Genomic DNA, 10,347 nt, shown 5'->3' with positions numbered 1-10,347 from the left:
ACCTCTGCTCTTGAACCCCACCCCTCCAACCGCAGCAAGGATAGAACCCCCAAGTCCTCGCTTTTCAGCCAGATACAACACAACAACCTCTGCCATTTCCACCACCGACAATCAGACCCCACCAACAGAGATATCTTTCCCTCCACACCCCTTTCAGCATTCCTCAGAGATCATTCCCTGTGACTTCCGCATTAGATCCATGCTCCCCACCAACCCATCCTCCACCTTTGCCTGCCATTCCATGAGGTGTAAAACCTGTGCCCACACCTTCCCCTCACCTCCATCCAAGACACCAGAGGTCCCTTCCACATCCAGCAGAGATTTTCCTGTACATTGAATAACCTCATCTATTGTGTTCATTGCTCTCTACAATGGGGAGACAGGACGCCAACTTGCAGAATGTTTCAGGGAACCTTTCTGGGAGACATGCACCAATCAACCCCACTGTCCTGTGGTCAACCATTTCTACAACCCACCCTCTCACTCTGCCAAGGACATGCATGTCCTGGGCCACCTCCACCACAAAATCCTAGCTACATGACTCCTGGAGGAAGAATACCTCATCTTCTATCTTGGGACCCTTCAAACACAGAATCAACGTTTCATCATTTCCCCTCCCCCACCTTATCCCAGATCCAGCCCTCCAACTCAGCACCACCCTCTTGAACAGTCAGACCAGTCCATCTTCCTTCCCAATTATCCACTCCACCCTCTCACCATTACCCTCCACCAGCATCTTCCTATCGCCTTCCCAACTACCTTCCCGCCATCCCCACACACACATTCTATTGTCTGTCAGCCCTCTTCCCCTCGCACACATTCCTGCTGACGGCAATAGGCCCAATATGTCAATTCTCCTGCTCCTTGGATACTGTCTGATCTGCTGTGCTTCTCCTGCGCCAAACTTTAACGTAAGCTGGAAGAACAACACCTCATTTTGTACTTGGGGGACCCTTCAGGCCTCTGACCTTAAAACGGAATTCATTAATTTTAGGTCCTAAGTCTCCCATGTCCTAGCACCTTATTCCCCCACCCCACACACCAGGCCTTGTTATTACACAGCCTGCCATTACACATTACATATGATTAGTCACTAACAATCTCCAATAACATCTACTCACCCTCCCACAGCCAGAGCATTATCCATTCATTTGCCCAATTGCTCCTATATCTCTCTTTGGACTATATCACCACCTATCATTTACTCCTTAACCCCCTACCTTCTGCATATAAACTGACATTTTGTCTCAGTAACATCAGTTCTGAGGAAGGGTCAGCGGATCCAAAAGGTTAACTCTGATTTCTCTTCAGATGCTGCCAGACCTGCTGAGCTTTTCCAGTATCTTCTGGTTGTTGTTTCTGTTTTAAGCATCCACAGTTCTTTTGCTTTTCATTTACTGGGAGTTTCTAATTCAGGTCTAGCAGCATACATCATGAGTTTATAAACCCTCCCAGTCCACACTAATCCATTTCTCTCCCACTCCCTTCACACTCACTGGGTCTCTTCCCACCCCCTCACCATGACACTGCACCTGCACAGCTCATGGTTACATGTTGGCCTGTTGGCAACACCCCTCATTCACTCCCATTGGCTGGAGGATTGCACCTAGTCTCCTATTGGTCTGAAGCTGCTGTCAATCAGCCAGGCCCCATTGTGACATGAGTGGTGGGATCCTCCCAGGAGTGTGGGAGGCTGAGGGGTAACCTCATAGAGGTTTATAAAATCATGAGGGGCATTGATGGGATAAATAGACAAGGTCTTTTTCCTGGGGTGGGGGAGTCCAGAACTAGAGAGCATAGGTTTAAGGTGAGAGAGGAAAGATATAAAAGGGACCCGAGAGACTACTTTTTTCACGTAGAGGTGGTGCGTGTATGGAAGCTACGGTCAGGGGAAGTGGTGGCAGCTAGTACAGTTACACCATTTGAAAGGCATCTGGATGGGCATATGAATTGTAAGGGAAACGAGTCAACTGTACTAGATTAAGATAGGATATTTGGTCGGCACGGACGAGTTTGACTGAAGGGTCTGTTTCCGTGCTGTATATGTCTGTGGCTCTGCCCTGGGATGAGCTTCATCATTCACAGTGAATGGGGCAGTATCACAGAGCACAGGGGTTGGGGGCTATTCAGCCCATTGCGCCTATACTCTCTCCCTCTGGACATGCTGCCAAACTGCTCTTCCTCCCCTTCCATTTACCCGTAGCACTCCAAATTTATCCTCAAATAGTTAAATTCCGAGATGTACAGCACAGAAACAGACCATTCAATCCAACTCATCCATGCCACCCATTTATCCCAAATTAATCTTGTCCCATTTGCCAGCACTTTGCCCATATCCTTCTAAACTTTTCTTAATCACGTACCCAGTCAGATGCCTTTCAAATGTTGTAATTGTACCAGCCTCCACACTTCCTCTGGCAGCTCATTCCATATTCAGCTTGAAAACATTGCCCCTAAGATCCCTTTAAAATCTCTTGCCTCACACCATAGGCTTGTGCCCTCTAGTTTTGTACTCACTTAACTTTGGGAAAAGTTATCCATGTCCTTCACGATTTTATGTACCTCGAAGGTCATCTCTCAGCATCCAATGATGCAGGGAAAACAGCCCCAGCCTATTCAGCCTCTCCCTATAGCTCAAATCCTCAACCCTGGCAACACTTTTGCACATCTTTTCAGAATCCTTTCATGTTCTGTAATATCACTCCTACAGCAGGGAGACCAGGACTGAAAGCAGAATTCCAGATGTGGCTGAATCAATGTCCTGTAGAGCTGCAAAACAATGTCCCAACTCCAATACTCGATGCACTGACCAAGTACACCAAACGCCTCCTTCACTACCCTGCCTATCCATGATTCCACTTTCAAAGAACTATCAACCTGCACGACAAGGTCTCTTTGTTCAACAACACTCCCCAGGACCTTCCCATTAAATGTATAATCCAGCCCTGATTTGTTTTTTCAAAATGCAGCACCTCACATTTATCTGAATTCACTCCACCTGCCACTCCCCAGCCCATTTGATTGAAGTCCCATTGTACTCTGAGGTAACCTTCTTCCCGATCCACTTCCTCCAGATCCAATTTGGTGTCTATATAAAGTCACGAACCATAGGAATCATTGATATAAATGATGAAAAGCAGTGAACCCTGCACCGATCCTTACACCATATTGCTCATCACAGGCTTCCAGTCCGAAAGGCAACCCTTCACCACTATCCTCTGTCTCCAACCTTACAGCCAATTTTATATCCAAATAGCTAGTTCTTCCACCTTGAATGTCTTTCTGAAGTCCAAGTTAGTGATTTCCATACACAAAGCCATGCTGACTGTCCCAAATCATTTCTTACCTTTCCAATTACATCTAAATCCTATCCCTGAGAAGCCCTTCCAATAACTTACCTGACTCCAGGCTCACCAGTGTATTGTTCCCTGACTTTTCCTCATCACCTTTCTCAAATAATGGCGCCAGTCTTCCAGCACCTCGGTGATACAAATATCTCAGCGAGGGACCCAACTATCACTTCCCTAGCTTCCCACAAAGTTCTGGGATTCACCTGATCATGTATCAGGGATTTATCAATCTTGATGCATTATACAAGTTCCAGTGCCTCATAACTTATATGGACACTTGTCAAGTTATCCCTATTTATTTCTCCAAACTCTCTCACTTCCATATCCTCCTTCAGTAAAAGCGGACATGAAATACGCAGATAGTATCTCTCCTGCCTCCTGCAGATCCATAGACAATTTTGTTGATCTTTGAGGGTCCCTATTCTCTGCCTGGTTACTCTTTTGTCCTTAGTGTATTTCTAGAATCTCTTTGGATTTTCCCCAAACCCATTTCACAAAGCTCTCTCGTTCCCTTTTTGCCCTCTTAGTTTCCCTCGAGTATACTCCTACTGCCCCTATATACCTGTAGGTATTCACACAAACCCAGTTGTCTGGACTTGCCATATCCCTCCTTCATTTTCTTGACCAGAGCCACAATTCCTCTTGACAGCAGCATTCCTTACACCTCCCAGCCTCGGCCTTAACAGGAACATACTGTCTATATACTCATTGTCGCAGGCCTATGGGGGCAATGGCAGATGAAGACAGAGAAACAATCAATCATTCTCAGTAAAGAGGCAGTGCTGGGAAAGATACCAGCCGAAAGGTAGTTGGGTCTCCTGGCCGTGATGGAATGCATCCCCGGGGACTGTAAGGAATGGCAGTGGGTAAATAGCAAATACACTCGTGATAATTCACTAAAATTTGCTGATTCTGGGACGGTTCTAACAGATTGGAAAGCTGCAAATGTGATGCCAATATTTTAAAATGGACGTGTCAGCATAACTTCTGTAGTGGGGAAAAATGTCCGATCTCTCAAGAAAGAAATAGTGAGCTATGTGGATAGAAATTGTCTCATCGAGCAGACACAGCATGGATTCATGAAAAGTGGACGACACTAAGATGAGTGGTAGAGCAATGTGTGCAGAGGCCACTGTCAGTCTGCACAGGGATACAGAGAGGTTAATTGAGTGGTTAAGGGTCTGGCAGATGGAGGACAATGTTGGGATATGTGAGGTCATCCATTTTGGTCGGACTAACAACAAACTGGATGATGAAATGGTGAAAACATGCAGCATGCTGCTGTGCAGAGGGAGCTGGGTGTCCTTGTGCATGAATCACAGGAAGCTGGTTTGCAGGTACAGCAGGTAATTAAGGCAGTGAAGGGAATATTGTCCTTCATTGCTAGAGGGATGGTTATGCTGCAGCTGTACAGGGTGCTGGGGAGGCCACACCTGGAGTACTGTGTACAGGTTTTCGTCCCCTACTTCAGGAAGGATGTAATGGCGCTGGAGGGGGTGCAGAGCAGGGTCACTAGTTTGAGTCTGGAGTTGAAAGGGTTGCCTTCTGAGCAGAGATTGACAAAACTGGCATGATCCTCTTTGGAATTTAGAGTAATAGGAGATTGTATAGGAAAAATATAAAATTATGAAAGGAGTAGATAAGATAGAAGCAGGGAGGTTGTTTCCACTGTGGACTGGACAAACTATGGTGCATAGCGACAAAATAAGGGGGTATCAGATTTAGGACTGGGTTCAGGAGAAACTTCTTCAGCTAAAGGGTTGTGAATCTGTGGCATTCCCAGCTGAATAAAACAGTTGAGACTTTCATCTTGAATGTCTTTAGGTCAAAATGTAGATTTACGAACAGGAAAGGAATTAAAGGTTATGGGAGAGAGCAGAAAAGTGGAGCTGAGATCAGCCCTGATCTTATTGAATGGCAGAGCAGGCTGGAGGGGCCAGATGGCCTCCTCCTGCTCCTATTCCTTATGTTACGTTCCCACTTTTCAGCCGTCCCTTTACCTGGGAATAGGAAAGAAGTATTGAAAGATTTTATCTTGTTCAATCACAATGCACCTTTATCCAATTTAGAACAGCAACTTTTAGATCTGGTCTATTCTTTTTTGGAACTATTTTAAAACTATTATAATTATCAGAGAATCCAGACAGTGGGGAAGCAGGTCATTCAGCACTGACCCTCAGAGACTCCCACCCTACCCATGTAATGCTGCCTTTCTCATGGATAATCCACCCAACCTGCACATCCCTGAACACTGTGGGTAATTCAGCCTGGATAATCCACCCAACCTGCACATCCCTGAACACTGTGGGTAATTCAGCCTGGATAATCCACCCAACCTGCACATCCCTGAACACTGTGGGTAATTCAGCCTGGATAATCCACCTAACCTGCACATCCCTGAACACTGTGGGCAATTCAGCCTGGATAATCCACCCAACCTGCACATCCCTGAACACTGTGGGTAATTCAGCCTGGATAATCCACCTAACCTGCACATCTTTACATAGTGGGAGGAAACCAGAGCAATCAGATGAAACACACGCAGATATTAACAATAAGGTGATCAATCCTTTCTTATTTCCCAGTTCCGTCCAAATAATTTCACTGAACTTACTCCCATGAATATCGTCCCCAAGCACAACTCTAATGCTATCCCTAACCAAAAACACCACTCGTCCTCCTCTCTTGTCCCCCTTTCTATCCTTCCTATAGCATCTATACCCTGGAACATACAGCTGCCAGTCACATCCATCCCTGAGTCATATTTCTATAATACCGATGATATCCCAGTCCCATGTTCAAACCATAACCTGAGCTCATCTGCCTTCCCTGTCAGGCCTCTTGCATTGAAGTAAATGCAGTGTAACTGCTCGGTTCTACCGCGTTCTGCCTTGACTGTTTGATTTCTGAACTGTACCAGCCTCAGACTTACCTCCTTTCTCACTATCTCTTTAGGTTTACCCCCACTCCCTCACTGGTTTAATGCCGCCCGAGTAGTACTAGCAAATCTTCCTGCCTGGATATTAGTCACCTTCCAATTCAGGGACAATCCATCCTTCTTATTCAAGTCACTTCTACTCCAGAGGAGAATTCAATGACCAAAAGATGTGAATCCTTCTGCCCTACACCAGATCTTTAGCCAATCATTCATCTCCTCCATCCTGCTATTCCTACTCTCATTAGCATGTAGCATTGGGAGTAATTCAGATATTACAACCGAGTATCTACTTTTTTATATTCCAGGCTAATTTGCTATATTCTCTCATCAGGACCTATCTTTTTCTCTTCCTGTGTCATTGGTACCAATGTCCAATGACCTCCCACTGGTTATTCTACCCTTTAAAGAATATTCTGCCACCAATCTTTTCTGAACCTTTCAAGTTCCACAACATCCTTCTGATAGGTGGAGAACAGAATTGCACTCAATATTGTAAGAGTGGCCAAACCGATGTCCTGTCAGCCACAACATGACTGCCCAACTCCTGTACTCACTGCTCTGACCAATAATGTAAATCATACCAATCACCTTCACTATCCTATCCACCTGCGACTCTACTTTCAAGGAATTATGAACCTACACTGTAAGGAAACTTTGCTCAGTAACACTCCCTCGGACCTGACCATTAAGTCTATCAGTCCTGCTAGGCTTTGCTTTTCCAAAAAGCAGCACCTCACATTTATCTAAATTAAACTCCATCTGACACTCCTCAGCCCATTTCCCCATCTGACTACTGTGCCACCGTGCCGCCCACAAGGGGAGAGCGAGAACGCAGACCCCCACTACCACAAATTTTGCTGTTGAGTATCCCGCATTTGGTGACATCGCAGGCGTCAGCACACCCGAAGTGCAATGGGATAGCCTCGTCCTGGGAGCGCCACCGCAATGATCATGGTATCTCCCCTGCCAGGTTAGTATAGAGACTTGTAGAGACTCTTCTTCACGAATCTCTGCCTTACCCACAGAGACAGTATATTTAATAGGAATTAGACAAAGACATATCAGTCACATGGGCGATTGTCATTACATAGTTTAAAGCTGGTAATTATGACCTTACAAAGCTTGATGAATGGCGATGTCCTGCGTTAACGTATGAATGGATTACAGAAACTGATTATCGTATTGTTCATGATTATGTGTTGATGGGAAGAGATTAAGGCTGGAGGGTTCTTCCTTCAGTAAATGGGGGATTCACTTACCTATGCTAATATGGAGGGGAGGTAAGACAATGGGAGCGGGAGGCAGTTTAACAGGGTTGTGCCCAGGGCTCTCAGTCTTGTCTGGAAAGGGCAAATTCCTCTGTCTGGGGTTACGGGGGAATCCACATGTGTGGCTGCAAGAGGTTCTATTTTGAGATATTGTCAGCCTCCCCCCTTCTGAGGTGTTCTGTCTGTATTGAAAGAGTACAGGCATTCAGTTAATGAAATATGGCCTTTGGCAAGGGAATGTTTAACCCTTGATACCCCACAGTGTCCTGAAAGAGAAACAAAAGGTATGGAACAGGCCCCTCTATGGTATTTTAACTTCCTCGTTCTGACCAGGAATCTGTTGACCAGAATTGGATGCAATGATTGACTGTGACCTAACTAGAGCTTTGTCAATGGTCAGCATCTTTTCCATGAGTTTGTTATCATTCCCCCATTAATGAAGCCCAGCATCCCATTTGTTTTACTCAAAACACTTTATGTTTTCTCTCCTTTAATAAGTGGTGCACATTGTCCCCCATTCCTGCTGTCCTGCACGTTGTGTCTGTGCCATTCAAATATATATTGACTTTCTACATTGCTTCTCTCAAAATGAATGAACTTATTGTGTGTTCTCATGAAGAGACATATTCCACTCAAATTATTAACTCTCCTCCACACATTCTACAGCCTGGAAAACAGAAGAGTGTAGCACCAGAATAATCGGCCCACCATGTCTGTGTGGTTCATGAAGCTATTCCAAACTAATTCCATCTGCCTGTACATGATCCATATCTCTGCCAACCCATGTCTGCTTATGTGTCTGCCCAAATGCCTCTTAAACGTTGTGATTGTTTCTGCTTTTCCCAACTCTCAGGCAAGTACATTCCAGTCACTGACCCACCTTCTGCACAAGAAAATTGCCAACACAACTGCCTTTAAACTTGCACATGTTATTGGAAATGCTCAGCAGATCATGCAGCATCTGTGAAGAAAAATCAGTTCATGTTTCGGGTCTGGTCACCCTTCCTCAGAAACGTTAACTTTAATTTATCTTCATAGAAGCTGCTCGACCTGCTGAACATTTCCCTAAAATGTTTTTGTTTCTGGTTTACAGCATCTGCAGTTGTTTCAGTTTTCATTTCCTTTAAACTTGCCCCTACTCCCCTTAAATCTATGGCCTCTAGTATTTGCCATTTTCACCGTGGAAAAGGATTCAGATTATTCACTCTGAGCCTTTCAGATCACCCGCAGCCACTGACTTTCACAAGACAAAAATCCAAGTCTTTCCAACCTCTCCCAATCCAGGCAACATCCTTGTAAACCTTTTCTCTCACTGCACTAAGCCTCCACATCCTCCTTTTTATATGGTGATCAAAACAGCACACAATACCCCAAAGGTGGCCTAATGACAGTTTTATAATCACTTCCCTGACAGAAGAAGGCAAGCCTGCCATCCACCTCCTTCACCACTTTCAGGGAGCTGTGAACTTGCCCCTGAAGATCCCTGTGTACATCAATGCTGCTGAGAGGCCTTCGGTTTAGTGAATACATTCCTCTTGCAATGAACCTCCCAAAATACATCACCTCACACTTGTCTGGATTAAAATCTATCTCCGTATGGGTTTACCAACGGATCTCTTTCTTGCTGTATCCATTGACACCATTTTTCACGATTCACAACTTCATCAATTTGTACCATCTAGAAACTTGCTAATTAAATCATTTACATTTCCATGCTAATCATTGGTATATGTTACAGACAATAGATTATCCAATTCTGATCCTTGTGTAATAACACTGACCACAGAACTCCAGCCAGCAACATGCTGTGGAAGGAACATATGTCATTTAGTCAGTCAGTTAGAAAGCATTCCAGGCATTGGTGTGGCATTAGATGTTCCAAGATATTCACAGTCCTGGTTAAAACACCCTAGAGCAGATTTTCAGTTCTGTGTACACTACCTAGGGACCCCTCCAGAACCCAGTATAAAACAGTAAACATTATCTCCTGCTGTGGAAGGACAACCTGTGTTGGTCTGAGCATGAACACAGAGTAGATTTACCTTGATGATAATCTAACCCCTGAAGACAAACAACCGGAACAAGTTAAGCAAGTACAAAAAAAAACATGTTATGGCACAGAAAGGGGCCCATCAAATCCAAGCTGGCTCTCTGTAGCAGAATCCATTATTCTCGTTCTCCAGCTGTTCCCAAAACCCTGAAAGTTTATTTCTCTCATATCTGATATAATTGTATTCATTAATCATGGATCACCTCTACTTGCACCACCATAATAGGCAGCATGTTCTGCATATTTCCAGCCAGTGGAACACTTGCTCATCTCCCACTTTCTCAAAACGTTATACCTAATCTTAAATTTTGAGCCATCACCTATCAAGTGCAATTTATTTTATTGTCTGCTCTATCTAGATGTGTTATAATCATATCCATTTTATTCTATCATGATTTTTTCAACTTGATTTCTTCAAAGAAAATAGCATTTTTTCCAAATCAATCCAGTGACTGCATTTTCTTCATCAGTGCACCACACCAATATGTCTGTACTCCACACCCTGAAGATCAGGAATCTGTTGACCTGAATTGGACACAATGATTGACTGTGACCTAACTAGTCAATGAAATTGTTTAATGAAACCCAGGATCCCATATGTTTTGATCAAAACACTTTGATTATGTCCTCTCTCCTTTAAAGAATTGTACACCTTGCCCCCCTTCCCTCAGTCTCTACTCTTTGTGTCTGTGCCATGCAAATATATATTTCTTTTCTACATTGCTTCTCTCAAAATGTATC

The 10,347-nt window shown here is 44.4% G+C and overlaps 1 non-coding gene across 1 annotated transcript; it reads right to left on the bottom strand.

The window, feature by feature from the left end:
- Nucleotides 1-7,102: 7,102 nt before the first annotated feature.
- LOC132813665 (U1 spliceosomal RNA) lies at nt 7,103-7,266 on the bottom strand. Its single transcript, XR_009644133.1, has one exon. It is a non-coding gene; the product is annotated as a U1 spliceosomal RNA (small nuclear RNA).
- Between the last annotated feature and the right edge of the window lie 3,081 nt (nt 7,267-10,347).

Source organism: Hemiscyllium ocellatum, unplaced genomic scaffold (genome assembly GCF_020745735.1).
Source record: "Hemiscyllium ocellatum isolate sHemOce1 unplaced genomic scaffold, sHemOce1.pat.X.cur. scaffold_427_pat_ctg1, whole genome shotgun sequence".
NCBI lineage: Eukaryota > Metazoa > Chordata > Chondrichthyes > Orectolobiformes > Hemiscylliidae > Hemiscyllium > Hemiscyllium ocellatum.
Note: the sequence above shows the minus strand (reverse complement) of the source record. Positions and strands in the feature narration are given on the sequence as shown.